At 34.0% G+C, this 26,999-nt stretch overlaps 1 protein-coding gene across 6 annotated transcripts in view; it reads right to left on the bottom strand.

Moving 5' to 3' along the window:
- Gapvd1 (GTPase activating protein and VPS9 domains 1) overlaps positions 1-26,999 on the bottom strand; it is a 442,880-nt gene that overhangs the window by 378,457 nt on the left and 37,424 nt on the right. For 5 of the 6 annotated variants that reach the window (XM_090389457.1, XM_090389454.1, XM_090389464.1 and 2 more), the window contains exon 2: positions 20,877-20,951. The gene's annotated coding sequence lies outside the window, so the exon portion shown is untranslated. Of the gene's footprint in view, positions 1-20,876; positions 20,952-26,637; positions 26,765-26,999 lie in introns of those variants that run through there. The other variant, XM_090389461.1, reaches the window with a different exon arrangement.

The raw sequence follows: 26,999 nt of genomic DNA, 5'->3' as shown, positions 1-26,999 counted from the left end.
GCAATTTTCATCTGATCATATCCAGATTGTCTATAACTTTTCACTTTTTGTATGGTTTCTGATAACATCCTTACCCAATCTGAAAAATTTATAGTTACAGATTGCAATAGCTTTGAGACTGAATTTATTTCAAATAAAATATCATGCCAAAGAATTACACCGCATATAAACTTGTAATTTTTAAAAATTTTTGCTAACCCTCTTGCTTTAACTTTAGTTTCTGCATCTCTGTTGACGTCTTTTATTATTTGGAATAATGCATCATAGATTTCACAAAGTTGAAATCGTAAAGGTTTTAACGCATCTACTCTGCTTGACCACCTAGTAGCACTCAATGGTTTTAGAGTTAATTGTGAAACATATTTTTTTAGCACTTCCAACACTTTGTAGAACCAGAAAAAAAAATGTAAAGTTCTTGTACAATAGAAAAAAAAGTTGTTGTTTCTGTAGAAGAAGACGCTGCATCATTCACAACTAGGTTTAAAGAATGACATGCGCAGGGCACATAAAATGCCCTTAGATATTTTTCAAGTATTCTATTTTGTACACCCTTTCTTACTCCTTTCATATTAGCTCCATTGTCATAGCCTTGTCCTCTAAGCCACTTTAACTCAAAACCTTACTTTTCCAAATGTGTCAGAATAAGTTCTGTCAAACCTTCTCCGGTTGAATTACTAACTTCAAAAAAACCAATAAAGAATTCTTCAATTTTATATTTATTTTGAATGGAGTTAAAAGCGACAACTCTTATTGTTAATGAGAGCTGTTCAATGTGATTTACGTCTGGGGTACAATCGGCAATTATCAAAAAATTAGCAATTTTTGTTATTTTGACAATTTTGCTTAAAATTACATTTCCCATCAAATTTATCAATTCATCTTGTATATTATTGCTTAGATAAGTCACAGACCATTTATCAGACTCCAGTTGAACTTTCCTGATATGTTCTTCCATAACTGGATCAAACTCAGAAAGCAATTCTACCAACTTGAGGAAGTTTCCGTTATTAGGCTAAAACAAATGTTCAGTTGTTCCACGAAAAGCTAAGCATTGTGAGGCCAATAGTCTAATTATTGACATAATTCTTTTTAGAACTCCTCTCCAATGCTCAATTTCCATATCCATAATTCGTTGATATTCAGCGTCAATAGTTTTTTTTTGCTTTAATCGAATGTCCAATTCTTTCCATGCTCTAAAAGTATTTCTGTGATTTACAGACTTGTCGTGCACTGTAAGGGCTCTTATAAGATTTCCCCAGTCAGAATAGCCTTTTTCCAGTCACTAATAGCAAACGAATTATCAAACAACATACAACAAAAGCAAAAAACGGCATCATTTGTAACAGAGTAAATCAACAACTTCACCATTGCTCAACACTTTCAAATAATGCGAGGGCGAAAATTTTCGCCTTCCTTAATTAATAGGAAACTCAAATTCTTTAATTTGATGTGGACCCCTCTCAACCAGTATTTGATGATTTTCAGATGACATGTAGAAAGCATTCCATAATGCAGGATCAGAAGGAATTTCGTTTAATATCTGCTCGCTGCTACTGCTACCCGGCTCTTGATGAACTGCTGATGGTGTTATTTTTTGGCTCTCTTCAACAACTTCTTCTGGAAGTGATTGGGGTGGCACTGAGTTTTTATTTGCCAAAGCAGTCACTGTTGATGTGGATGGCTCATCTAAACAGGACTTTTGTACTAAGAATTACTTCATAACATAGCTTAGCTTTCTTCCTTGCTCTTCTTTCTATAAGCGTTTATTTTTATATTGACTTCCAGACAATTTTTTCCTTTTCTGTTCCATACTGTAATAAAAATATTAAATAAAAATTCACAGTCCTTCGCAAAGATGCAACTGGGGTCATTGAAAATGATTAAATATGGTGATGCTTATCATGCTATTAAAATAGGGTAGATAAAATAACGATAGAAATGAGTTACAAAGATAGTAAGATTTGTAGGTAACAGAACATAATAAATAGATAACGAATATCTGTCAAATTGACAGCTAGCAGCCGTTTTGACATATACCTTTCTTTAACTTGTTATTGTATTGTCTCCACTTCAACGTATATGAATTTGGTAAAAAAAAAGAGCAATAAATAACGAAAGCAAAAGTAGGCAAATGCAAATATTTCCTAAGCAACTCTCTCTCTCTCTCTCTCTCTCTCTCTCTCTCTCTCTCTCTCTCTCTCTCTCACACACACACAGAACGCAAAAGTAGCCCTAAATAACTCTCTATCTATCACACATAGGCACACATTCCGCACCTGAGATATACCCAGTCCATGCAAATGCTACTTTTTAATTCGAGTCCCTACTGTATTGTCATAACATAATCATTTTCAATGATAATAAGTAACTACAATTGCTGTAAAAAACAATAATTCTCTTACCTGATCTACTTTTTAAACACAAAAACTGAATTAGTATAAATGCAAAAATATTATACTGATACAGATATATTATATATCTGATTTACTGATTTAAACACAGCACAGCCACTTGCCACTTCTCAAGACAAACTAACATTAAAATCAAATATTGTCAATAATTGTAAGCTCAAAGCAGAACTATTAACATGTGCAATTGTCTTTTGTGATAATTGCCGCCTCAGCTTTTAGGAGCGGCAGCGTGGCATATTACAAACAAAAATAGCTTCGCGCTGTCAGACCAAAAGTGTTTCGGCGAGCGCTCGCCAATGATGTACCTGCACCAGAAACCGAAATCAAAGGGTACTGAAAGCACTTAGGCAGAGGCGTGCAATAAATCATAAATCGTATACATCAATATCGGAATAACATAGACCAATATAGAAAAGCACTGCATAAAGATTTTTAATTATTGAATAATTCAAATTGTATTTTGATTTCGCTGCTTATGCCGCCCCTCTTACGGTGCCGGCTCTCTGTATCATAGCACGGCATGGCCCTGGCTAGCATATTACAGTATAATGCAACAGAAAGAAGGCAATATGGTAATAACAAAAGAAGGTAGTGTGTTGTGTGGCAAGCAAAAGAAGGCAATATGTTGTAAAACAAGAAAATACAAAGCACCCAAAAAAGGACGGAATTCACAATAACAATAAATCCATTTGTAGGGGTGCACTATAAATTGCTTCATCACTATTGCTTGACACTAGGTGCTGAAACTGAGTGACTTTCCATTAACAATTTCACAAACATTGCACCTTGTGACAAGTGCTTAACTGCCTGCACAAGTACATGAACTAAGATTTGTACAGAGATCATATTAATATATGTAGATAATAAATCTTGTATATAATCTAGAAATTTTTAAAATAACTAAATGCACAAGGCATAATACATTAAGAGTTTAATATCTATATAATATCGGTGTGTAGATACACCATAGACAACTCTTAAGAAACTACAAAGTAGTTATTGTAGGCATCATTTGCTCTTTCTCATATTGTGCTCTGCCTTCACAATGAGTTGCCATGATATTGCACTACCTCGAATAAGTAACGCTTCACTAATAGAGAAGACTATTGTTACTTATTCTCAATGAGTACCACCACCCAGACATGTTTCAAGGCTATTGGTCTATCATCAGTGGGTGGTGGGCAGGTACCCTGATATTGCAGACATGACGACCCAGTTGTGAAGATAATCACACAATATGAGAGATGCCAAAAGGTGTATATGACAATATTTAAAATAACTAAATGCACAAGGCATAATACATTAAGAGTTTAATATCTATATAATATCGGTGTGTAGATACACCATAGACAACTCTTAAGAAACTACAAAGTAGTTGTAGGCATCATTTGCTCTTTCTCATATTGTGCTCTGCCTTCACAACGAGTTGCCATGATATTGCACCCACTGATGATAGGCCAATAGCCTTGAAACATGTCTGGGTGGTGGTACTCACTGAGAATAAGTAACAATAGTTTTCTCTATTAGTGAAGCGTTACTTATTCGAGGTAGTGCAATATCATGGCAACTCGTCGTGAAGGCAGAGAACAATATGAGAAAGAGCAAATGATGCCTACAACAACTACTTTGTAGTTTCTTAAGAGTTGTCTATGGTGTATCTACACACCGATATTATATAATCTAGAAATGTATACCCCCCCACCGTGACATGGAAGTGAAACTTGGGAACTCACCCAAAGAATGGAAGAGAAGCTGAGAATGACACAGCGAAGAATGGAACGAATTATATCGGGAATCAGACTGTTAGATAAGAAGAGAAACACATGGATTAGGCAGCAAACTCAAGTAAAGGACATTCTTATCAAAACTAAAGAACTAAAATAGTCTTGGGCAGGACACATAGCCCAAAGACATGATGACAGATGGACTAAGACAATAACAGAATGGTACTCAAGAGGAGCTAGAAGAAAACCAGAGGAAGACAACAGAGATGGACAAATGAAATTCATGAGTTTGTGGGTAGTAAATGGATGGCCACTGAACAAAACAGAAGGAACTGGAAAGTTGCTGGAGAGGCTTTCATCCTGCAGTGTATTGAAAATGCTGATGATGAATCTTGAAATTGTAAATTATGTGTAATAAATAAATGAATGAAATGAATGCACAAGAACTGCACTGTGACATTTCACACATACCTCAAAACTGATTGAAGTGCATGGATGGAATGTCTGTGGCTAACCTTCTGCAAGAAGCTTCAATTTTTTCTCAGATTACCTAACTGTCTCAACAGAATATAGTGTGCTTTGTCTCCTATAAAATGTTTTCTGTCCAATTCAAGTTAATGAAGTTACTACAAACAAGGTTGAACAACCTCCTTCAGCCATAATCTTCAAGCTCCAGAGCATGACACAAGCAACTCCATCCCATACCTTACACAAAGCAGTCCCCATTGAAGTGCACAAAGAACTAATAGGTAGTATCATCAAAAAGTTTGAGGACTGACTTTGTATCATGAAGTTGTGCCATTGCAGCAAGTTGCAACTTATAACTACATGTTTGGTGACTTGTCTACCTATAGTAACACATGTATCAGCCATTTATCTGCAGGCAGTCGGAACTGCACACAATAAACAAAAGGTGTTTTGTCATATTTGAAAATGAGTAATTTCATTGAGCAGCAAATTAGAACCAAATTGTGTTTCAAATTAGGGAAAAGTGCAATAAGAACCTAGCAACCATTAAAAACAGCTTTTTTTTATTTCAGAAGATAGTTTGTCATTCTAAGGACTTTCAGTGGTTTGCAAACATTTAGAATAGTCTATATATCTGTCAAAGATAATCCTTGCTCTGGCTGCCCTTCAATTTCAAAAACCAATGATTCAATTGCTTTGGAATTTGATGAGGAGTGATCGTTGTTTAACTATCACAAATTTGATAGTGAAATTGTATTTCTTATGGACATATTAATCAATTTTAATACAAGATTTAAGAATATAACATATTTCAGCAAATTTTGTGCCTCGCACTTCACTGATAATAACAAACAGTAGAGGGTTCTCAAATGGTTAGACTTTACCAACATGCTGCTACTGACCCACACTTTGTTTCTTTACTGGTGATGAATTATGGATGTATGGACCTAGAAACAAAGTCCACCAAATGGAAGACTCCATCTTCTCCAAGGCCCAAAAAAAACAAGATAATCTCAATGATTATCTTGTTTTAACTTGTCCGAAATATTATTAGTGGTAATGTTACAAGGAAGCAAGCTTATAAAGCCAAAAAAAAAAAGTCCCACATTGCTTGTCCACCCCTCCAATAATTTGTCTAGTTCCTTGAATTTATTCAAACTGCCCACCTCCAAAACACCACACTGAAATTTCTTATAACAGTCACCACCCATTTGCTGAAGGCGAACCTCCTAACATCTATCCTGCAACCATCCTTCCTGAATTTGAATTTATGATCTCTCATTTGCATAGTCTGAGCAAGAGGAAGAATGCAAATCAACACTTAAATTGCTCAATCCATTCAAAGCCTTAAAAACCTCAATCAGATCACCTCACAGGTGCTTAGTCTCAAGGTGCTGCAATTTAGAACTGAAGCCTGTCTTGATAAGATCACCCTTTCATTCCCTTCAATAATCTTGTTGCCCTTCTCCATACGCATAGAAGCAGATCTATACTTCCTAAATTAAGGCCTCCAGACCTCAATGCAGAACTCAAGATGCAACCTAACCATTGTCTTATACAATGGGATAATCATTTCCTTGTCCCTGCTAGCAAAGTTGCTGTATATCATAGACAAAATTCCATGCAGCTGTGCTGACAGCCTGTCTACATTGTTCAGAGAATTTCATATCTGACTGAATGATTACCCCATAGGTATTTTTCATTTTCCACTGCCCTGAGTGTAATAATACACAGTTAGTATGTTAATCTAGGATTACAGCTACTAGTACCATGCATTTATCAATTAAACTTCAACTGACATTTCCCAGCCCATCGGCCTAATTTGTTTCGATTTTCTCGCAGCAGCTTATCCTCATTACTGTTATTAACCACACTGCCAACCTCTATATTATCTGAAAGCTTAGATATTAAGCATGATATAACTTCATCAATATCATTAATAAATATAGAAAACAACAACAGACCCAGCACTGAACCCTGGGGGACTCAACTAATAACACTGGTCCATTAAAAGCAGTGTCCATTAATAACCACTCTCTGTCTTCCCCACTCAACTATCCCTTTATCCATAGCAGTAACTTGCCTTTATGCCATGCTTTTCAATTTGTACAGCAGTCTTTTATGTGAAACAGCATCAAAAGCTTTCTTGAAATCCAAGTACAGGTAGTTCTCGACCTTACGAGTTAATTCGTTCCTAGCGTACGCTCGTAAAGCAGGAATTTATTTCCCATAAACATAAGGTTAAAAATAGGGGTTACATTCATAACAATGAAATTACTTAGCTAATTAGTTTATGTTTAAACAATGATTGATTTATCGATAGAAAACGTAGCCTGTAAAATCAAGCAAATTATAATAATTGAGAAATTATTTACGACTTACAAATGTTAAAGAATGTTTATTCATCATCATCGACTAAATGCACACTTGCTGATCACTCATTATTGGCTCAGCACTCGCTGGTTTCTTGCACAAGGAGTCATCTTCTTCAGAAATGCTTCAAGAGGAATTTGTTTCCAAGATAATCTTCTCTTTTAATTAGAAATTTCACGATTGCATGCATAAGCATTTTTAACAGCACACACAAATAACAACTAACACAATTCGCGTGGAGTAACAAGTTTACGAAGCTTAAAAAAAAAAGGAATGAAGAAAAGATTCTGATGATTTATGTTTTCTATACAATTGAAGATTTCAGAAAAGGGAAAATACATTTAACCATAATAACGTAAAAAACCACACAATTCCAGCTATCGGTATTTTCACAAATGCAAGAAGGCCAAGTTTACTACCCACTTATTAGGCGCCTCCGTAGCTGAGTGGGCAGGTGCAGCAATGCGTAGTACACACTTCTTGATTAGACCGGGGTTCGAGTCCGTGACCACCAAATATGGAGGATGCGGAAAGGTTGGGGAATGACCACCGCATATCCCTGGAGTAATATGGCCTTAGTTGCTAATGCTCCTAAAAACCAAATAACAAAGAAACTACTCATTTGTAATTGATTGCAGTAGCAGAAAAGCCCAATAAAGTGGAAAAGTGCAAATTGTTTTTATTGTTTTATGGTAGTGACCTCCAGAAATGTGCTTTAGAAAAATATCACAGAGGCGTTTAAAATGGATTCTTATAACAGAACATATGATAACGAAGAAAGTTTAGTGCATTTTAATGATTTGAATTGGCAACTAATAAAATTTACAAACCACGCTCACGACCTTTTATATGGCCTTAAGATCAGCTGTGGACCTTAAAAATTTTTTTACCAGATACATCGTACATTTTAGAGAGATAAATAGCTTAGTTATACAACGGAAATTTCAACTTCCAAGATCTTGAAACAAATTACTAAAAAACAATGTGTCACTGGGTACACATTACGATATTTTAACGATACGATGGTGTCTCTGGAACTGATTAATATCGTAATGCGGGGTACACTGTATTGTATAGCTATGCACGTGATTTGGAATGTGGCATTTATAAATGTTTAACATTCATTTTTTGCAATTAATGTTTCATATTTTTGATTTTGTTGATACTTGATACTTGGGAAAGGGGGCTTAGAGGGGAACAGGTAACCTGTGTATTATCAGACACTCAGCCTAAAACACTGATGGATCCAATATCTCTCTATTACAGAAGATTTAGGAGAAGTCCGGTTGGCCTGAATTCCTAAAATCCACTCATGCACACCTTCTCGATGGTAAGCTCTGTTACGTCACTCAGGTGGCAACGAACGTGTAGAATGGTTCTCTTCAAGACGCCTGGTCAGCATGAAGAGGAAAAGACCAAACCCTTCAGCATATGACAGCACGACAAAACAAATGGCCCTCAGTCCCCAGCAGTTTTCACTTACGGCAGTGAGAGGATCAGAATGGAAGCAGAGGGTGCTAAGAATCTCTGGGTATGACCAGGTTGCCATGCACGGAAACTGAACTTGGCCTGTTATAACGTAAGATCCCTCGTCAGTGAAGACAGGATATTAGAGCTGAAAAAGGAATTAGAAAATGTGAATTGGAATATCATCGGTTTGGCTGAAACAAGAAGAAATGAATCACTTATAAGTTTATCAAGTGGAAATCTGCTGTACACCAATAGAAAAAGTGAAAGGAGTGAAGGTGGAGTTGGGTTTCTGGTCCATAAAGATTTTAAAAACAACATTTTGGAATTCAAAAGTACATCACCAAGGGTGTCAAGACTAATACTCAAGATTTCTAAGAGGTACAAGCTAAAGGTTATAATGATTTATGCACCAACATCGAGCCATGATGATGATGAGGTTGAAGAAATGTAGACTGAAATTGAGTCTTCTAGATGAGCAGAAAACCCACTACACTATTATTAATGGGGACTTCAATGCTAAGGTTGGAAAAAGACAAAACAGCGCAGAAAGAGGAATTTGCAGAATCTCAAGAACTGTCAGTAATGAACACTTTTTTCAGGAAAAGGGTGAACAAAAAGTGGACATGGAAGAGTCCAAATGGATTAACAACTAATGAAATCGACTTCATCCTCACCAACGGAAGATATATTGTGAATGATGTTACCATCCTGAATAAAGTAAATGTTGGAAGTGATCACCGATGTAAGATGTACACTTGATATAGATGCAGGAAAGGAAAGGAAAAAACTGACTCAGGTAAATAATACAAAGGTCTTTGAGATAACAGAAGAGGAAAAAAACAGTATGTACTGGAACTTAAGAACAAGTTTGAGCTTCTGCAGGCTGCTCAGGACCAAGATATCGACGAGGAATATTACAACTTTCTGAAAGTGATAAAGCCCAAGAAACCTATAGGGAAAAAGAAATCCAAAGAAGAAAAAATTAGACAAGGAACACTTGTCATGATGAACCGAAGAAGACAAATGAAGAGCAAGAAAAACACTGACAGGGAGAAAATTGAGTGTACTGAGTTATGCAAAGCCATTAGAAAGAGACTCAGAGAGGATATAAGAAGATTTAACACATGAAAAGTAGAACAAGCATTAAGAGAAAACAAAGGATTTAAATCAGCAGCCATGAGCAGTAATACAGAAAGACAAATGATACTGAAATTGAAGAATAGCGATGGTGTACTTATAAACAGCAGAGAAGGCATAATTCAAATATCAGAAGACTGCTATAGAGAATTATACAAGAATGATGCCAGCAGTGGGAAAAATGGATTGCAAAGTAGCAACACATATGACATACCCGATATTCTTCCTGATGAGGCAGAACATGCATTGAAGAATATGAAGAATCAGAAAGCCCCGAGGGAAGATGAAGTTACTGTAGAGTTGTTAAAATTGGGAGGAAGAGACATAACACAAAAACTGGCAAAGCTCTTCACAAAGTGCATTAGAAAAGGTGTGACGCCTAAGCAGTGGAATAATGCAATCATAGTTTTGCTGCATAAAAAACGGAGATAAATCAGAAATTGGAAATTATAGAACAATTAGCTTGTTATCCCACATCTACAAGTTGTTCACAAGGGTCATTACTAACAGATTAGAAAGAATACTTGATGAGAATCAACCGAAAGAGCAAGCTAGCTTTAGGACTGGATTCTCAACTATGGATCACCTTCACGTAACAACACAGCTAATGGAGAAAGCAAATGAATATAAAACACCATTATGCCTGGCATTTGTGGATTATGAAGCTCCAAAGCTGTTTACTGCTGCCCTTGAGGAAGCTTTCAGAAGATTAGACTGGTCGCAGAAAGGTGTCAATGTGAACAGAGAGTACCTAAACCATTTACGATTTGCAGATGACATTGTGGTCATAAGCCACGATCCCAAAGAATTAGAGGAAAATCTTAATCAGTTATGCACAGTTAGTAAGGATTTTGGACTTAAGATGAATATCGCTAAAACAAAAGTAATGATGAACAAGTATTAGAGGAAAATCTTAATCAGTTATGCACAGCTAGTAAGGATTTTGGACTAAAGATGAATATGGCTAAAACAAAAATAATGATGAACAAGTATGTCAAGAAAGGGAAATAATGATTGAAGGAGCAGTAATTGAAAAGGTGGAGTCATATACTTATCTGGGACAAGTCATTAGCTGTAATAATGATAAATGGCTGGAAGTCAAGAGAAGAATAAATTTTAGATGGATAGCATTCAGGAAATATAGTCACATACTGAAGAGCAACATCCCAGTTTGTCTGAAACGAAAAATAATGAACCAATGTATACTCCCCACCATGACTTACGTAAGTGAAACTTGGGCACTCACCAAAAGAATGGAAGAGAAGCTGAGAACTATACAGCGAAGAATGGAACGAATTATATTGGGAATCAGACTGTTAGATAAGAAGAGAAACACATGGATTAGGCAGCAAACTCAAGTAAAGGACATTCTTATGAAAACTAAAGAACTAAAATGGTCTTGGGCCGGACACATAGCTCGAAGACATGATGACAGATGGACTAAGAAAATAACAGAATGGTACCCAAGAGGCGCTGGAAGAAAACCTGGAAGACAAAGGCGGAGATGGATACATGAAATTCATGAGTTTGTGGGTAGTAAATGGATGGCCAGTGCTCAAAACAGAAGGAACTGAAAAGTTACTGGAGAGGCCTTCAATCCTGCAGTGGATTGAAAATGGCTGATGATGATGATGATGACTTGCGAAAAAAATACTCGTAAACCCAGGAACTCGTAAAACGAGAACTGCGTGTATATTACATCTTTTTTTTTTTTGCATTCAGTTCCTTTGTTATTGCATTATAATATCCAATCAGATTGGTCAGACAAGACCACCTCCTTAACAAATCCATGCTCAACTGCAGTGTAAGTGCAATCCTGCCTAGATGATCCTGCATTACCTCTTTAACCAAATACTCCATTATCATCACCAGAACAGAAGCTAGGCTAACGGATCTGTAATTACTCATGTCACCTTTTGATCCATCTCTGTGAATTGGGAATACATTTGCACATCTCCATAGGGACCTCTCCTGAATCCAAGGACATCCATAATGCTGTCTCCCTTAATATAACTGGATACATCCCATCTACCCCAGGTGTATTTTTTATGTTGAGCTTCAACAATTCCTCTTCCACTTTCCTCTCAGTTAACAGAAAATAATTTAGCTTCCTGTTAGATTATGATGAACCACAGCCATACCAAGGGTGAGGCGAATGAGGCTCTTGCCTCAGGTTAAAAGCTGAAAGGGGTGCCAAAAGAAAGATTAAATAATTGCCAACATTTTCAATTTTATGTTTTGATTATTCATATCAATTTATCATCTTGCTTTTGCAAGAAAAAAATCTTGAAAATTATTCAAGAATATGAACTGTTAGAATTGTTTCCAAACCTGGAGGTGGCATTAAGAATATATTTAACAATTCCAGTGACAGTTGCAACATGTGAAAGAGGTTACAACAAGCTGAAATTGATTAAAAACTATTTATAGTCAACATTAAGCCTAGAAAAATTATCTGATATGGCCATTTTATCAACTGAGAGGTCCATATGTAATCAAATAAATTTTGACAAAATTATTAATGACTTTTCGTCACTCAAAACTCACAAAATAAAATTGTAATCTGTACAAATAAAAGCCGTGTGTGTCTGTCTGCAACGTATTATTGTTAATTTATTAAAGAAATAGTTTATTTATAATTAAAATTATTCTATTTTGTGATATTTTTGACAAAATATTTGTTTCAAGATTTAAAATAATATTCTTATTATTTTTGAAATTAATGACGCATAAATAAATCTGTTATATATTTATAATAAATACTGCTTATTAGAAAGGAAAAAAATCAGTTTTTATTTAATTTTTTTTGTCATCCTTTTATTTTTAATCTTATTAATTTTTTTATTTTTTTATTAAAATGTGTACCAGAAATGTATTTTAAATAAGTCTTTTTTTTTTTATTTATATATATATTTTAAGGAAGTGCACAATTTTTCATTTTTGCCTCAGGTACTAAAATGGCTCAGCATGGCTCTATGATGAACTTATGTAATTCCCCTCAATAAAGAACCCCTCATGCATGAATGTTCATGCAAAATACCTATTCAGTTTATTAACAATTTGGGCAGGATTATCACAATTAAACCATCATCAAGTGGACCAATGTCCACTTGATGATGGTTTAACCTTTCTTCTGTTAATATAAGTAAAGCAGTCTTTGCTGCATTTCTTGGCATTCTTTGGCAGAGACTTCTAATAGTCTGCCTTTGTTTGCCTAACCTCCTTTGTGATTTGATTACCGAGTAGTGTATATCTACTATAGGATTCTGTATCACCAGATAATTTATATGCATACCATGCATTTTTCTTCTCATCAGTTCATCAGACATCCACTTAGCTAAGACTGGAAAGGTATTTCTTAGTTGGTATGAAAAGCCCAGTAGGCTTTTCATACCACCCATGTCAACTGGATGTTGTTGTTGTTGTTATTTGGTTTTTAGGAGCATTAGCAACTAAGGCCATATTGCTCCGGGGATATGTGGTGGTCATTCCCTGACCTTTCCGCATCCTACGTATTTGGTAGTCACGGGCTCGAACCCCAGTCTAATCAAGAAGCATGTGCTATGCACTGCTGCTCCTCCTGCCCACCTGCATGTCAACTGAATGCACTGCCTTAGATTTAATATGCTTCTTAACTATGACCATGACTCACCTCACCTCATGTTCTGTCTATCCTTTCTGTACACATTGTACTCTCCATATTCAAATTCTACATCCCTTATGTCTGAGTGACACCCTCATTTTTTGTCCCTGTGGGCGCAGTATTTTTTTTAATTGTCTTATCCACCTGGAAGGTCAGTACATGCATGTTGTGAACAATCCTCTTGTGGCATGGATAGATATAGGGCAGGCTTTCAATGTGACTGCCTTCCTGCTAGCAAGCAAAGTGGCCAGAAACAACTAAACCACACAAAAACACTACACAAACATTGCATGACACACGTTTCTGCCTAATTATCGCAGTGTACCACAGCAGAGCTGAACTAACATTTTGGAAAACCTACTTAAAATACAACATGTTCACATGTTGTATTTTAGAGGCAACCAGAGAAAGTAATACTCTTGATCTGGTTATCAGCAATGATCATTCGTGTATTAAGAATTTGCAGATAAAGGAACCACCAGGTGGCAGTGATCACAGTGTACTGATGTGGGATTTACTTAAAGATTTAATTACCATCAGGGGTAAAGGAAAGGGTTTTTGCTTCCGTAAAGGTGAGTACAGTGGTCTCCGACAGCTTTTAAATTCTGTACAGTGGGATCAACTGACGATGTTACCAACAGTAAATTCTAAGTGGGAAGCATTCAAGGAATTAATCGTGGATGCTACTAAAAGTTTCATACCTATTAAGAAATACTGTTCAAGGTTTAGGCCTAAATGGTTATCTAATGAACTAATGAGACTCGTAACAGAGAAGAAAAATGCATGGGATGCATATAAATTATCAAGTGACTCAGAAGCCTATGGCAGATATAAGCTAGTCTGTAATCAGGTCACAAAGGAGGTTAGGCAGGCGAAGGCAGATTATGAGAAATCCTTGGCAAAAGATGCTAAGAAAAACAGCAAGGATTTCTTTACTTATATAAACTCTAAAGGGAAGGGGATGAATCTGATTGGTCCACTTGACATCGATGGTTCAACTGTTGATGATCCTGCTCAGACAGCAAACAAACTGAATGAGTATTTTGCATCTACATTCACACATAAGGAATTATTAAAGTTTGAAAATGGCAGAAGGTTATCAAATTGTAGCAGGATACTTAATGATTTTGTAATAACTGAAAGCAAAGTGGAGGAGAAATTGTTGAAGTTAAACATAAGAAAAGCACCTGGGGTGGATGGGATCTATCCAGTTATATTAAAGGAGGTGGCAAAGCAACTAAGCAAACCCTTAGCCATAATTATGAGAGCATCCTTCAATTCAGCGGAGGTCCCCACGGACTGGAGATGTGCAAATGTATCCCCAATTCACAAAGGGGGATCGAAGGATGACACGAGTAATTACAGACCAGTTAGTTTAACTTCTGTTCCGGGTAAAATAATGGAGTCACTAGTTAAAGATGCATTGCAGGATAATCTAGACAAGATTGCAGCAATAATTCAGACACAGCATGGGTTTGTTAAGGGAAAGTCTTGTCTGACAAATTTGATAGGATATTATGATGTGGTTACAAAGGAACTGGATGCAAAAAATAATTTTGATATCATATATTTGGATTTCAGGAAAGCTTTTGACACTGTTGCACATGGAACACTATTGTACAAATTGGAGCAGAATGGTGTTAAGGGTAAGTTGCTACAATAAATAAAAGAATGGTTAAGTGGGAGAAGACAGAGGGTGGTAATCAATGGGTGCTGCTCTTCGTGGACTAATGTTATTAGTGAAATCCCACAGGGTTCGGTGTTGGGTCCACTGTCGTTTTGAATATTTATCAATGATACTGATGAAGGTATATCAGACTTAATGTCGAAGTTTGCAGATGATACAAAGGTTGGCAGGGTTGTTAATGACAGTAATGGCAGTGTGCTACTGCAACAGGATCTATATAATTTGGATCTAGATATAATTTAACCTCGACAAATGCAAGGTACTGCATATGGGTAGAAGTAACCCCAGAGAAATGTATCAACTGTGTGGTACTACACTGAAGGTGGTAGAAAATGAAAAAGACCTGGGAGTAATTGTGCAGTCAGATATGAAGTTTTCTGAGCAATGCAGACAGGCTGCCAGGGCAGATCATGGGGTTTTGTCAATGATATATAGGAATTTTGCTAGCAGGGAGAAGGAGGTGATTGTCCCTCTGTATAAGGCAATGGTCAGGCCACGCCTTGAGTACTGCGTACAGGTCTGGAGGCCTCATTTAAGGAAGGATGTAGATTTACTTGACGTGTACAGAGAAGGGCAACAAGATTGGTGAGGGGAATGAACAGATCCTCTTACAAAGAGAGGCTTAAGTTCTGCAAATTGCAGTGGCTGGAGACTAGGCACCTGTGCGGTGATCTGATTGAGGTATATAAGACCTTGAATGGGTTGAGCACGCTGAATTCTGATGGGATCCTTCCACTTGTTCAGATTGCGAACCTAAGGGGGCATAAATTCAAATTAAGAAAAGATAGATGTAGAATAGATGTGCGGAAATTTGCCTTTAGCCAGCGGGTGGTTAATTGCTGGAACAAACTTCCATCTGTCGTTGTGGAAGTTGACGGGTTAAATAAATGTAAGGAGGAACTGGACAGGCATTTGGAGGGAATGGTGTGATTTTTTTTTTTTTTTTTTTTTTTGCTGATGCTGCATAAGCTCATACACTTGCTTTCTTGCATCACATGCCACTACTACATGTCCAGTCAGGGTAGTGGAGAACGAAAAAAAAAGACCTGGCATAACTGTGCAAAGAGACTCAGATTTCTCTGAGTGGTACAGCAATATGCTAGGACATTATAGAAAGGATGTGGATCTGTTGGAATAGCTGCAGAGAAGAGAAAATGAGATTAGTGAGGAGAAAGCATTGCTTTTACCAAGAAAGACAGTTCTGTAAACTGTAGTCTGGAGACTAAGCATGCAAGGAGATCTGAATGAAGTGTTTTAGGCTTTGAATAGATTGAGTAAGCTCAATGCTGATGGCATACTTCCACTTGCTCAGACTACACACGAAGGGACAAATTCAAATTGAGGAGAATGGTTGCAGAATAGATGTTCAGAAATTTCCCTTTAGCCAGCAGTGGGTAGTTGATTTTTGGAATAGGCTTCCTTCTGACATTGTGGAAGTGTGTTGTTTGAATAAATTCAAGAAACAATTAGACACACTATTAGAGGGAATGGACATGGGATGTAAGAAGTACTGGATTTTTTCTTTTCACATTTTTTTTTTTTGGCTGATGCTGTATAAGCTTGCTTTCTTGCATTATTTTCCACTACTAATACTAATTACAGTGTCTAATACGAATGTTCAGATAATCATATTGATCATGGCATCAAGAGATATGTTGAAATATCTCTTTGTGTGGCACATATATTATTTGCTTCCAATAAACTGAAAGTTGAAATGAAATGTGCCTGGCAACTTGAAGCATCTAGCAAACTGAAGCATCTGGAACCAGGCACCTGCAAGGGAGCTGAAGTATTTAATGGATTTAGTAAACTAAATGATGATGACATGCATCCTCTTGCTTAGACAGCACACATAAGGGGACATAAATTTAAACTGAGGAAGAATGGTTGCAGAATAGATGTGAAGAGATTGGCTTTCTGGTGCTATGGACTTGGATAGTTTGAATAACTTTAAGGAAGAACTGGACAAATTAGTACAGTGGTTGGAACAAATCATTTGGGAAGCTTTTTTTTTTTTTTGCTGATGCCTATAAGTTTGCTTTCTTGAATTAATTACTACTACTAATACTAAAAACTCTATTTTGTATATATTATTTATCAATGGGTACTCCATTGCAACAAACAAAGTAAAAATTTAATTGATATTTTTATCTATCACCTTCTACTGTGTGAAAATAATTAATTTATGCCTTCAGCTCTATTACAATAAAATAAATACAATATAAGCCCATTTACCTGAAATCAAAATATCTTAAAAGTTCAAGCAATCAGCAATTTTACTATCTCCAACTAGCATACATGTTCAGTTTACCCAGGGAATTTAAAGTAATCCAGCATCTATCTGGGGCAATTTGATTTGTGATTTCTCAGAATTTCTCACTAACTCACTGTTTGTTGCTGGCAGGAGTAGCAGTGGTTTTTATAAACTGTTGCTATTTGTAACCACTGTTATTTTATATCTATATCATAAAATACTTGATTGGAAAATTTATGATATTAGCACTAATAAATTTCTTTATTACAGCATTATCTTATTATTGTGTAGCAGACAAAGTAATTCATGCTTGTAGCAAATTCATAGTAGTATCCTGAACAATGGTAATTGTAAGAAAAATATAAGTCTTTTAGTCACTAAAAACTATCAGAACACTAACAACCAATACAAGTCATGGATACTAAGATTTTTGCCATTTCACCTACTGAAAACATTTCATTAAGGCTTACAGTGTGTACTGTTATGCAAAGTTTACATCATCAGAAGACTATTCCCCAGCCATTCCAAATAAACAAGCTTTCACTGCACTCACAATGAAATTTAGTTATAAACACAAGATGTAAATGTACATACAACAATGGAGGTAACTAATTACTATGGAAACTGTAAATCATCATAATAAAAATGGAGACTACATATCATTTTTAGAAATACAATAAATTATAGTATATCACATCATCAGCACAAATATATATAGTCTTTCTATTTATAAATAACTCAATTCGCTAAGTACGAAAGTATGACAAAAAACAATTCACAATTTATGTTAAAAAAAAAAGACCTGAAACTAAATAAAATAGATTGTTCATTAAAGGTGACTGTGAACTCAAAGCAAGGCTAATTTAGGAATACCATAAACAAAGTTTAAAATGTAAGCAAAAAAAATTGAGGAAATCTAATTTGTATGAATTTTCTAATCTAATATGATACCCTCATTTTAGGAAATGGATCAAAAAATAAAATGACAGGATTTTATTTCAACTAACTCTATATATAGATTCTAAAATTTCTTAATAGTTGGGATAAGCTTGCTTCCTGTTACTTCTATATTTGTTGTTATTCAGATACTAACATGGATATACAAGGCAACACATACATAATACCTTCAGTTTTTTTGCCTTTCTGTGCCATCATGAAAAAAGTATTTTTCACTAATGTTCTCACTTACAGGCCATGTTTACATCAGTATTAAAGCATCCTAAATATTACATTCAAAATGCAACATCAGAAGTTTCCAATGCAGCAATTAGTTATAATATATTAACTAAAAAAAAAATTTTTAATTTTTTCAGTGCACACAAACTGGGGATATCCACCCTATTTCCATCAAACAGTGGTAACCAACATTTTCCTTTCACGCTCCTTAATATATTTTTGAAATGTTCCCGAAAATATTTTCAAAACACTCATAACTTGTTACATTCTAAAATTAAACTATAGCACTCCATATATTAATTTTTAGTTGTTATATAAAAAGTTATTAATATGAAATTTTTTAAAAAAGCATGACTGTAGCAAGGGAAAAAAAATAATAATAAATAAATTAAAAAAAAAACAAATAAATGAATAAATAAATAAAAAATAAATATATATACAGTATATATATACACACAATAGAGCGGCAGACCTCTTCCGGATAGCCAAATTTTTCAGATAATTTTCCGGTTAGATTAAATAAATTTAATCTTAACTTATGATTAAATTAAACAAGATTAATTAAATAAAAAAATTATAAACCAATCTTAGAAAACAGAAACATCCATCCAGGCATTTTGATACAAAACAGAAAAATTAGAAAGATTTTTAAATGCTCTCGGGTTTTTTGACTTACCGATAACGAGCAATCTGTGCGTCTCAATAGCATTTGCAGATACCAATTGTAACTCGCTCTTTTCTCATCTTAAAATTTGGTGCAGGCACTTTTAGGCTAGGGTTTTTCTCGGTAATGCTTTCTACAATAAGCAATCTCATCAACATTATATATAATTTGCTATAACTGAAGCGAACTTACTTTTAAAGGAAACCGCTGCCGATTCGTCTTCAGAAAGTTTCTCGCCTTGAATATCTAGTTCACGTATACCGTATCTGATTAAAGTTTTTCGGTCAACATGTGCTTGGCTTAAAATCTTCATTATCTATTAATTTTCGATTAAAATCCAATGCTTTTTAGCACAACATTGGGCAAGGCACTGGTTCACCTAAATTTCGCTCTGAAGAAAAAAAAAAATAAAGTGAGTGAACTCTAAAGCGGCATTTTCAGGTTTCAATATCGTCTTTTTCCTGCTAGATCCTCCTTCGCTATCCATAATCGATACAAATGCTGTTATATAACATTGGAATTTTTCTTGTAAATTGTTGAAGTCCCAGCATTAAACTCTTTGGAGAGATTTCCTTAAATTTTCACCTTTTCTAATTCTATTAATAATTTCCGTTTTTTGTTACAATGTTAAAACTACACCTTTTACCATTAGTAGAAGCATATGATGCAAAAAAGCAAGTTTATACAGCATCAGCCAAAAAAAAAAAAAAAACCTTTCCCATTTCACTGATCTATTAATTCCAAATGTTTGTCTAGTTTTCTTTTAGTTCACATTTTAGCGTAAAAAACTGAGAAAAATAATAAATCGCGCGGTTTCGGGCCGATATTATTCTTACCGAATTTGGAGCTAAAGTAATCTGAAATTCACTCATGGTTTCCGAGAAAACCTAGTAATCTCTGTGATTTAACCCCAGGGGCTCTCATCTGGTGAGTATGGGCTTGGCACACACACAGGGTCCTGAGCTGGATATCATCATTCTTCTCTTTCTTGGTGACTCTCTCTCTCTCTCTCTAAGGATAACTCGGAATATTTTTTTAGCTGGCACAGCAAAGCCTCAGGCTTCCTTGCACTATATGGCTAGTAATAATAATAATAATAAATATTTTTCTAAAGCACATTTCTGAAGGTCATATAGAATTCTAGAGGTCACAACCATAAAACAATTTGCAGTTTTTGGTTTATTGCTCTTTTTGTTTGTACAAGCTGTTATAAATTAGTAGTAAACTCGATCTTTCGCTTTTATAATCAAAATTCAATTTGCAAACGTAATCACTATAACCAGAGCTTACTGTAAAGCTAGATGAAACAATGGTTTTCATGAACCATGGTGATCCTTTTCTGAAATATGATTATACAGTGTAAAAAAAAAGATCAGCCTTTCAAATTATTCCGGATAACCGACGTTCTACTGTATATACACGTATCACCTTTACTAATTTCTTGTATTGCTAGAATGGTCCTTAATGTAACCCCAGTGGTACATATACCATTGGTTGACTACTACCAAGCCTGAAAATGGTAAACACAAGACTACAGTTTTTGCTCAATTGCAATGACTTGGTATGACTCAGTGACATGGCAGTTATTTTGTAGGACACTTACAAGTGGCCTACAAAATAACTGGCATGTCACTGAGTCATACAAGTTGCAGTCAGATTACTTAATGGGTATATAAAACTTTTAAACCATTCTACAATACTAATCCCATCAATCTAAGTGATCTAGTTTCAGACATCCACTGACCCAAAAGTTGTTAAAAAATAGTGCCTTCTCTTTCACAATTTTCAAGATAATATAGGTAAATGACCTTAGTAGTTTGTTCTGAACATACATTATTTAAGATACTTTTAAAAAATATATTAACTTACATGTAATAATATGCCCAAATAATTGTATACCTGCCAGGTGAAACAATGGTCTTCATGAACCATGGTGATCCTTTTCTGCAATATGATTATACAGTGTTTATTATTATCTACAAGATTTCATATTCAATTTGTTCATTACAATGCTATCAATAATATCAACTCAATTACATATGCTAAAGTTAGATACATAAGAGTTCGGTGCATAAATTTTGATAACAATTAACTTCTGGGTAAATAATTAAAACTCTAGCCTACAGAATAATTATGAACAACTGGAGTAAATCCACTAATAATAGCAAATGTCTTAGCATCCCTACAGACTTTAGAATGATAGAGACTTTGCAATTTTCATCAGGAAAAAAAGCAGGAGGAAAGAACTTCATCTGTGCAACATTCAGAATATTTATTTTGATTAGAAGTCATTTAATTATCAGTTGAGTCTTTTGGTGTTTTTTTGGGACATTGTAAAGCATCATTACAATCACTGAAGAAACAAAGAGAACAATGATGAAATGTAAGATTTTTAGATCCTATTTGTAATATATAGAATCTAAGCTTTATACAAGTAAAAGTGCTTTAATTTCAAGTATTTTGTGCAACATGCCATTCACACATATCAAAGCAAGAGATTTTTTCAATCCAGACTTTGGACTTGAAATTAAATTGAAACATACAATTTATTTTACTGATTAAATGTATTAAACTGATTATAAGTAACATAATTTGTTCATAACTGTGGTTTTTTTTGAAATAATTTTAAAATATAAAGTGTTCATCGCAATTAGTGATTTTAACATATTTATAAATGTATAATTAGTTTAAAAAAGGGAAGAATTACCTCTATGATGTCTTGCAGAACACTTGTATCAGCACCAAAGTGTTCTGCAAGACATCATAGAGGTAATTCTTCCATTTTTAAACTAATTTACTTATAACATAGAACTTATTGAGCCATTGCTGCTCTGTTATCCATTAAATAAATGTATAATGTGGACACATATCAGTATATATCTCAATTAATTTTTATGGTTAACAGTTATGTTCAGCTTAATTCTAAATTAGTGTATTCATATTCACAATGGTTAAAATAAAAAGTTCAAAAACATTCACAATATAAATTACCACACTACTATTTTTACATCTGCAATACAATTATTTATCATTTTATAATGCATCCACATAATGAATACTTAATGTTAATTCATTTTCTCTATCAAAAATACTCAACCATTACAAAGCGTACAGGCTTATCTTCATACAGATTGTAAAGATTTATGGCCTATAAACATAGCCATATATCATTATTTTTTTATTGATTTTTTTTATCTAGAACAGTTAAATATAAATAAATATATTCATAAAAAAATAAATAAAACATTAATAACAACTCCAATTCACAGGGTGATCATCATTTATGCATGCATTACATTCCTGAAATGAACATAAACAAAAATTCATGTAAATTAAGACCCATTATCCTATAGAAATACATTAAAATTTGGGAGATTTGTTCACCAAACACATCAAAATTGTCACCAACATAGCAATTTTTCGGCTTATTTTATACAGATAAATTAAAATAGAATTTTTTTTATAATTAACATAAATAAGATAGAATTAAATTAAATTTAAATATTTAACAAAAATTTACATGTACTGTATGAGATGAAATCATTTTCCCCAAAATTTCAAATGAAAGTTGTGTATAGTACAATAAAAAAAATACAGGGTAATCCATAAAGTGAAAAAAAAAAAAAAAAAAAAAAATCTGTAAATTAAGAAATAAACAAGTGAACATAAAAAACAAATTAAAAAATTAAGGTGTAAAATACTGGACTTTACCCTAAATCTAAAATAACTTTGCTTCGGGAATAAATCTGTGTTTAATGGTGGCTGGAAAAATTTCAAATTCCTCTTCAGACGAACCTGAAAAGGCAACAACTGGTGATCCCAAGGGAGTGTGGCTGGTACAAGCAGACTTGCCAATCAAAGTAGAAGGCACATCAGGAGACAACATTTTCAGTGTTACAAGGATAGAATTCAGTGTCTTCTCTTGCTGTTTTTGTTGAAGTTCTTCATAACTAGCAACTCATTTTGCACCCCGGTGCACTTCTTTTCATATTTGATTCATTCTCTTTCATTATGTTCAAAACCAAACTGATATGGGCTAACATTTTACCCAAAATTTTGATGTTTAGACTAAGAATGGGCTGTTCAGATGCTCGCTGGCTTTTGGATGTCTGCTCATCTTCATCGAACCTCTCTTTCTCGAGTTCTACCAGGTCTCCACTAACTAACTAGTCAACATGAGATTCCACATATAGTACATTATTTTAATTTTTACACATATAAGATTTATTTATTATTATTACTTATATTATAAGGGCATGCTACTTCAAAATCACACAAATCACAACCACACTGTATTAATTCAATAGATTATAATATTGATATCAATAGAGATTTTTTAATTATTTCCACACCCCTCCAAAGCTAATACTACTATAAGCATTATAAAAATAAAATATCTTAATCCTAAAATAAAATTTTAGATTTTTTTTTTTTTTTTTAACCTAAGTAGGCACTTTTATCACTGAACTCCATCTTTAGAAAATTATAATGCTGCATTGAATAGATTTTTTCACAAATATCTGATCACATCACCTTTCCAGCCACTTGAAACTACAAAATCACATCTATATACAGTATACAAAGCAAACATGTTACCATTCCAAATTATAAAATCTGGAAATCGTACTATAAATATATAGAAAATTTCACCCATCTTCTTAAAAAACACACCACATTTCTTTGGTATCTTACTGAAGGACATTGTTAAATCCAATTTAGCTTTGCGCCACACATACAAAAAAATAAATAAATAAAATAATAATAAAGAAATAATAAAAAAATTAGTTTAATGTTACAAGCATATCTAAATCTAACAGAGAAAAACTTATATTGCCACATTTAACATATGGTTCTGTGTTCCACATTTTAGACTAGCACGTATGACAGGAGTGTGTAGAATTTTTTAAAAATTCTTAATTTAATGCAAAAACAGTTTATTTTATTTACAGTAGAACTTCAATTGTCCATCACCCTATTTACCGTCAGTCTCTGTTAACTGTCACTTAACCCCACTATGCTGTAATGCATTGTGATATTGGCACCATGTGTCCCTCAGTCTTTCTTTACAACTCACTCTTCTTTCACACTTTAATAATTTTTATTTAGTGAACCCACTGAAATGACAGAGAAATGTAAGCAAGTAGTGTCGGAATCATCACAAAAAAATTTAAACAATCAATCGTCTAAAAAAAAGTGAAAGTGCTACAAGTAGAGCATTGGTTTATGGAATAGGAAGAACAACAGTATATGATATGAAACATGATGCAAACAAAATTGAAAACCACGTGTCGAAAATGGAAACCACTTGATGGTAAGGTTAAAAGTTGTAAAACAATGAAGCTTCCTAAAAATGAAAAATTGGATACTGAAATATTTCAATGGTTTGAAGGAATTCCATTGTCGGGATCTATAATAATCGAAAAAGCCATTGAAATCAATAAAAAACTAGGCGGAGATCCTTCATTCGAGCCTATCATTGGATGGTTAGACAAATTTAAGTTTTCACTGTTGTATTTGACAGTTGTCGATCAAGGGGAGAAGCTAAGTGCAGATACCACAGCAATTTCTGTTTATCGTTGAAAACTACAGAAGGAAATACCTGACGAAGTTTGATTAAGGCCCAAATATACAACTGCATTAAGACTGGCCTTAAATGGAAGGCACTACCTCAAACAACACTGGCTGAACATATAGCACCGGGATATAAGATGCAAAAAGACTGAATCACTATAATGGTGTGCGCTAATGCCAGCAGTAGTCATAAATTGCCTTTGGTTGTTATAGTAAAACTAAAAAAGCCTAGAGGATTTTAAAATATTAATTTAAATGCTTTGCCAGTTAAATATTTCTCACAAAACAATGCATGGATGAGCCAAGATATATTTCATGATTGGTTTCATAAAATATTTGTACCACGTGTTACGAATTTAACAATTTAAGTGTTACACAAAATTAATACTTGCTAAGCAAGTGTTACTTTTGTGTAAAATTCATAACATTGCCTTGCCTCCCAAAAGGCTTGAGGGGTAATGAAACAAAAGAAATTGACTGACTTTTTTAGAAAAGAAATTTAATTATGTAATATTGTTTTCTTTTAAATTTCTTTAATGGCATTAGAACAATGGTGTATGTATGTAATATTGTTTTCTTTTAAATTTTTTTTATGACATTACTAGACGAATGCAAGTCAAAATATTAAAAATAGGTATGTATGTAGATATCTGTACTATGATTTTTTGATGACCCAGTAAAAAATAAATAATAATTAAAATTTAATTAAATTTCATTAGGTTATGTATTATGTAATAAAATAAACAAGTTAGAGGACCCGGTCTATTGTATGTATAATGTTTTTAATGTACATATTCTATTATCCATCTATTCAATTATCCGTCATGGTCTCAGTCCCATACCCTGATGGATAACTGAAGTTCTACTATATTATTTTTTGCAAAAAAATACAAAGAAGACCTGTTCAGGTGGTGAGTAGAAGTGATCAAAATGATTGTCTTCATCATAAATCTAGAGAGTAGGCAAACTTGACTTTAAATTCAGTCAGTTCAATACGTTTGAACCAAATCAAATTATTTGACAGAAGGGGGGTATTTTTTTTCAAGTAGTCATTAATAACCAGAAAATAAAATTTCATTCAACATATTCACATGGGGCAATATTATAAGCTTCTGAAGAGTGGTATGTGAAAATGAGAATGCATAATACAATTTGATACTAAGATTACAAAATTACAAATAAAAAAAATTAATGCCTTTATGATTATAATATTTTAATGCTCCTGAGCAAACTGCTTTACTGATCAGAGGGGAAAAAAGAATTCAATGAGAAATATCTAAAACTGCCTGTGTTATTTTTAACTTGGTTAATTTTCTCATTCATTAAGATGACTGTGTTACAGAATTTCATACTGATAGTGTCAGGTTAAGGCTCTAAAATCAGTTTCTCTTAACAACAATTTTGGCTTCAACTTTTATAATAAATGTTGCTGCTGTTTGGAGGTTTAATGGCACATCAGTGCAGCAAAATCAGTTATTGCATTTAGAGAAAGTTTCAAGACTTAGGATTAGTGTCCAGTTGGTTGTTTGGGTTTTAATGGTGCATCAGCAACTAGGGCTATAATGCGCCAAAACCATGTCCCATACTGGATAACAGTAAAAATTGTAGTGACGTAGTTGCTTAGGTTACTATGTCAATATGTATAAAAATATAAATATGTACAAGGTATTAGTGTCCAGTTATAATGATGATAAAAACATGAAAATGCATAGAAGAGAAAATGCATAAATACTAGATTGGAGTATTCCAGAAAGGAATTATAATACATGAATCTGTGTGATGAAATATTTTCCTGTAAATAAGAGAACTTAGGAAATGACAACACTGCACTGAATTAGGATACCTTAGCACATTTAAACTTCACCTACCACTTTCTTTTAAATTTTTCTTTTTTTTTTTATTTGGAAATAAAATCACATCTTCCCATGAACTTTTCCCCACCAATATTTTCTAATTGATTATACCATATTTTCTGTTTTCATTTTGATATACTATGAATTACAAGACATTAAATTTTTTTTTGGCATTTAACAGACACCTGATTAGCAAAAGCATCTACCTTTCTTCTAAGCAACTCCCATTCCCACATGCTGTCTGTAAGATGTAGTAACAGCCGTCTAATTTTGCCAAAATGCCTTGATTTCACCTGCTAAACACAAATAGATGACAAAAATACCGACTTCACATTGCATCTGCCAGATACCACAGGAGAATCTGAGGCAGTGACCTTAAATTCTAAAAAAATATGATAAAAACTTTCTTTACTAAAACTTTCATTTATTTTTGTTTGATATTTTAATGAAAATCATAATTAATACATCACTGTTATAATTAAAACAAAACAGAGGGGGTATACAGATGCCATGCACATTCCCTTGTTACAATTGAGGGTGCAAGTGAGTGAGGCACCTCCGTAGCCAG

Source organism: Mastigoproctus giganteus, chromosome 2 (genome assembly GCF_048544385.1).
Source record: "Mastigoproctus giganteus isolate SK-2022 chromosome 2, ASM4854438v1, whole genome shotgun sequence".
Lineage (NCBI taxonomy): Eukaryota > Metazoa > Arthropoda > Arachnida > Uropygi > Thelyphonidae > Mastigoproctus > Mastigoproctus giganteus.
The sequence above is the reverse complement of the archived record's forward strand: the minus strand, read 5'-3'. Positions and strand labels throughout refer to the sequence as shown.